Genomic DNA, 6,005 nt, shown 5'->3' on the forward strand with positions numbered 1-6,005 from the left:
TAACTGATACCTTTATAAAGGTCGAAGAAGAATCTGCTAAAGTGGGTCTGGCGGTAAACGGTGAGAAGACCAAGTTGATGGTGTCGACGGGCAATGCATCCATTGAGCTCGGACCGATGCTACTTTGGTTTAAGTAAGCAGTTTAAAAACAAAGCCACATCTCGTCAAACAAAAATAACGCTCTACAAAACACTGGTACTACCCGTGCTGATGTATGGCTTCGAAGTCTGAGTACTTGCGCAAGCAGACATGGCAGTGCTTGGTGTGTTTGAGAGAAAAATTCTTCGAAAGATCTACGGACCAATCTGCGTTGACGGTGAATATCGACGTCGCATGAACCACGAGCTGTATCTGCTATACAACGACATCAATATAGTTAAACATATCGAGATGCAGCGATTGCGTTGGCTAGGCCATATCATAAGAATGAGCGATGATGAACCCGCTAAAAAGGCGTATGAATACATGCCACATGGCGGTGCACGCAGAATTGGCAGGCCAAGGAATAGATGGCGCAAACAAGTGGATGATGAGATGAAAAGGCGCGGTATTCCAGAGTGCAAAGCAACAAATAGAGAGGAATGGAGATCTCTTCTTAGTTCGGCCTATAGAACAAATGTTCTGTAATGGGCCAGCTAAGTAAGTAAGTATTAAGCCGCTGCAAATATACCTAATTACAATGCATTTTGCCATATCTGACCTAGAAATTTTTGACAAAGTTCCAAAATTGGAAAATTGACATTGGTAGTCACTTCTGATACATCTATAAATTTTCTTTGAATATCAGGTTCCTAGTAAAAGTTCCCAAATTGGAAAATTGACATTGGTAGCCCCTTCTGATACATCTATAAATTTTCATTGAATATCAGGTTCCTTTTTGGAATACACCTAATATAAATAAATATATATATCGCTGCAAATATAACTAATTACAGTGCATTTTGCCATATATGAACGTGATTTTTTTTACCCAGGAGACATATTAATGCAATCAAGGTCAGTATTTCTTTTTCCCTATGTAGGCTACTTTGCTGGTATATGCGCTCCAGGAAGTAAAATATGGACCAAATTTTTAATTCTTATACTTTTCATACAAAAGTAATGGTCCATTTAACCCATATGAGATAATCATCCAAAATTGTAGACATGTTATTCGACCTAAACTCTTACATCGTACAAAATCTTGTGACTACTGAGCAATCAGTGCGACCTCTAGCGTGCTTCTGATTACACTACAAACAAATAACTGGATATTTTAGGCTGTAACTCTGTTATCTGAGCACGTAAATCAACATAATTGGCATCAATAGAAAGGTCAAGAAATGGCCTTCCAAATGTTATTTACGTGGGCGAAATGTATCTTCCAGGAATACATATATAAGCTGTATATTAAACATTTTCACACATTTAACCCTCTAAATATTATCTGATCACTATCTCAAATTGCAAGCTCCTTCTTTGTCATATACTCTTACCTTAGTTAAAATTTCGACGCGATCGGACTATTATTGCGACCTACGTAGCAGCTACAAAATCGGATAAAAATTATGTTTTTGGGCCATTTCAAGCGCTAAATATTTCCATCAAGCGCTAAATAAATCATCACCAATAATAATAGGTGTCTATTCTGGTTTGAATCCGACATCCATGCAAAATTTCGTGGCGATTGGTCCATAATTGCGGCCTGGAGTTTGATTACAATTTATAATGGACAGAGGGACGGACGGACACGTATTTGGTGACATTTTCCAAAGGGCATTGGACAATAAATGTGACTTGTACTCTGTTTACAAAAATACATGGACAGACGGACATGCGTAAATCGACTCAGGAAATTATTCTATGTATATGCCTAAAAGGAACTATGGGGCTATCTCGTTTCCTTTTGCATGTTACAAACGAATGCACTAAAATATAATACCCCTTACCACAGTGTGGTGTAGGATATAAACATAGGAACAGCACAATATCTAAAACAGAGGTGGACACCGCGTAAAAAAAAACTAAAATCATAGGATGGGAAGGAGGTGTAAGGGCAATAAAATCTCCTGCAAGGGATGATCAAATAATTATACGAATTAATAAGCAGATCTCTCAGAGGACATCAACACATGTTAAAATAAGACTTGACACCGACAAATCTATACAAATACGATACATACCAAGGATACCGGTATACCAAAATAGGCAAATTTTGGGAAAACAGTGATTTCCAATCATCAATATTTAAGTTATTTGACTTGAAAAAATGTACTTGATCACCAGGTAGAAAGAGAAAAGAATTTGGACCCTTATACAAAAAAGTTGACCCAAAATGTAGAAGATGTTTTATATTGCCCTGGAAGTCAAGATATTTATCAGATCCAAGAACTAACCGTACCATGTTGCACCAAATCGCACCATGTACACACCAGAAGTGTTGTACAACAGGGTGCTTTGGCATAATATCACCTCAAAACGTATGTAAAACTAGTAATTTTTGAAATATGTTTAAATATAAGAAATATGTTTTGGACTCTCAATGGGTAGAAAACCTCCACGCAGAAAATTATAAATATATAGAGATTTGCTTCTAATCCTCCAAGGAATAAGCCTAAACGAGCAGGAAAGCTAAGTAATTTTATAGACGAAAGGAAACTAATTGTACCCATTTACTTCAGTACAGTTTGTGGTGAAGCGTATAAAAAGTTCAACCCGGTCGAACTTGGCGCCGTTCTTAATAGTTGACTTTTTAATTTGAATTTTTTCTTAGCTTTTTTTCTCGAATTAACTGCAATTTTACATTTGAGTTGCCAAAGTTCGTAAAATTTACCCACAAAGAATGTGGGGGTTTAGCCCTTAAAAGTGCAAATTAGGTATTTGTTTATTCCACAGTGTAGAAAATGTCCTTACCAAGAACTGTTGATATAGGAACAATATACCGCTCGATTAAATGTATTTTTAATTGTTATGCATGTTGTTCAACCGAATTCTCTGTATTGTGACAGGGATAGTAAGCCTCCTCAAAATTTGTTTCTATGGTTGCAGCCGTTCCACGGGAGTTCAGACGCTGTTCACAGCCGCCCAATATGGGAACAGACGCTGTGGTAGTATTCATTCGCTGTTCGGAAGCCGTTTTAAACTTGTTACGCCTACCGATTTCCAGTGGTGGCCGTTCTAGCTGATTCAGCTTCCGCCCACCAAAGGTACTAAGGGACCAGCTGCCGCCCCTTAGGCTAGTTTTTGGTCACCCCCGAGTATTTTATTTCCTCGGTACCCCACTTGTCAGAAAGACAAGTTGAGCTTCCCCAATTTGCCAATGGGAGGGTCCCGATAGAGGATCTAGCAATCCCCCAAGGGATTGTATTGTATTACAATTACAAAATTATAATTTGATAATTATCAATATTAACAGACTTGCAACTGACCCTCCAAGGAATAAGCCTTAACGAGGAGGAAAAGCTTGGTACTTTCATAAACGAAAGGAAACTAATTGTGCCCATTTACATACTTCAGTACAGTTCGTGGTGAAGCGTATAAAAGTTAAACCGGGCCGAACTTAACGCCGTTCTTACTAGTTAACTTTTTAATTTGAATTTTTTCTTAGTTTTTTTTTTCTCGAATTAACTGTAATTTAACATTTGAGTTGCCAATGTTCGTAAAATTTATCCACCAAAAATTTGGGGGTTTAGCCCTTAAAAGTGCAAATTAGGTATTTGTTTATTCCACAGTGTAGAAAATGTCCTTACCAAGAACTGTTGATATAGGAACAATATACCGCTCGATTAAATGTATTTTTAATTGTTATGCATGTTGTTCAACCGAATTCTCTGTATTGTGACAGGGATAGTAAGCCTCCTCAAAATTTGTTTAGTTTAAAATTCGTCACTTCGGGTTCTCAATGGTTAGAAAGCTTTCATACTAATCCTTTTGAAGATAGACCATAATTTGTTGTACCGGTCCTTTAATATTTTTTTTAAAGAGCGTCGGTCATTTATTGGGAAAATTGTAGTTATTTTCTATGGTGGAGGGTATAAGAAGTTCGACCTGGCGGAACTGACTTCATAATTTTTTTATTGTCAACTATCCCTTTCGAATAACAATTAATTGTATACTTTTGATGCGAGGACCAAAACCCTGAGGACTTTAGTAATATATTAATCTACTCAAGTATATGAAGTAGAAACTTAGGCCTGATATACAAAAATTTGATATTTGTTTGGCTGCATTTACGATAAAATGAAAAAAAACAATCAGTGATTTTTCTCAAATATAATATAAGAAATCCATATGCTAAAAATTATTAAATAAAATAATTCAAATGCGGTATGAGTTTTACATTTTATTTAAATTTATTCAATTTACTTAAAATACGGAAAAAATAATTTCGGTAGTAAGAATAGGATTTGTAGTACCATCTCTATCACATATGCATCCAATGTTGATTGTCATTTTAGGACCACAACGTGGAATAGAACCCAGGGGGCAGCAATTTATGTTTGAATTAATTATCTAAAAATAGAAAAAAATAAACATGTATTAATAAAATAATTTTAAAAAATATAAACGGCGGTATATCCAACCGAAAAAAACATTTCCCACTGTAGTTATAAAATTTAATTTGTAATTTCATATATAAATTATTCGATTATTTATTTAAATGCTTTCATTTGCAATATTTGAAAGAATAAAAAAATAAATTTTCACACATTGGATTTTTATTTGGTTTTTAGAACAACAAATGAATTGTTTGAAATTTCAAATGGAATACCAATATTAGGCTGGTACCGATATGTATATGAAACTATACTAATACATAAGTCCATATCGACCTGACAAAGCCAATTACTGTCAATTCTCTTGGAAAATGTGTACGCGTATTTTGTTAGAACTTCGTATAAAACAAGGAATCAAAATCCAGATTGATTTCGGAAGTATAGTAATTAGAAACACTTATTGAGAATATAGCATAGACATTCGAAAAAAAGATGTGCTTTGGAAAAATAACATACAAGTTTTAAAAAATTCATGACCTTCAAAAATAACACGATTTGAACACAATTCGTTCGAACTACTACGAAAATTAATTTTTTATACAATATTAGATTCATTTTTGTTTTCAATCAAACAAACTTTTTCTACAACAACCGGAGTTTGCTTGTTATTCAAATGAATTTTAATTCGAATCGTCTTAGAGAAATAGCACATGAAAGTTTTAGGTCTTTCTCTATTTTGTATATGCATCACTTTACCAGAAACACTTATAATCATTGATATCTTTTAAAAAACTATAATCCCTGAAAAAAATTATTAACAAACAATACACCCGTGTTCACTTAATTCAAATAAAATATATTGCATTTGCTTTTGTAGACTTACCTTATTTGCTTTACATTTCCAGGTTCAAATGTCAGCCTTGAAGCACACAATTTTGTTTGTGCTTTAAATCGTCTGTCCAACAATTTCCAAAACAAGAAGCCGTCAAACGTCAGCAATTCTATTCTAATTCTATATTGTCACACAATCAACGCTCCGACGACCACCGCTCTTTTCAGTGTCACTATCAATACTGTGCCTATTTAAAGAGAATTAATTCATTTTATACAACAATTGTCGTCTGTATATGGATCACTGCGTGAATGAATTGTTTTTGCCTGACCAACGTTGCGGGAGTTCTCCGGTTTCTATCCATGGCGATCCATGTGTTTTTTTAATTCATGTTTTTGCATTCTTTAAGAATATAGGCACACATGGGTTTTTTGATACCCCTGCCTACAGTTTCTGTTTTCAAAATATCAACATTTCAACAATATGCTCTGAAATGCATTCTGAGAACTGATACGCAAAGAGTAGCAGAGACTTGGCATTTCCTCAAAATGTTGATTATTTTTAGAAATAATTGTTTTTGTACGCAAACGAATCTCCTCAACGTAAAGAAAAATCTGGAGAAATTTTTAATGAAAAAAACTAAAGCAAAGAATTTCAATAATGTACAGTGGTGCAAAGAAAATTATATTTGTGTCCGG

At 34.6% G+C, this 6,005-nt stretch overlaps 1 long non-coding RNA gene across 1 annotated transcript; it reads right to left on the reverse strand.

Annotated features, from left to right (window-relative positions):
• Positions 1-4,312: 4,312 nt before the first annotated feature.
• Positions 4,313-5,547, reverse strand: LOC141387055 (uncharacterized). The gene is made up of 2 exons (XR_012408468.1): positions 5,359-5,547; positions 4,313-4,491 (listed from the first exon to the last, which is right to left on the reverse strand). It is a non-coding gene; the product is annotated as an uncharacterized lncRNA (long non-coding RNA).
• Positions 5,548-6,005: the final 458 nt, after the last annotated feature.

This window comes from Musca autumnalis, unplaced genomic scaffold (genome assembly GCF_047663935.1).
Source record: "Musca autumnalis isolate F117 unplaced genomic scaffold, ASM4766393v1 scaffold_5, whole genome shotgun sequence".
NCBI lineage: Eukaryota > Metazoa > Arthropoda > Insecta > Diptera > Muscidae > Musca > Musca autumnalis.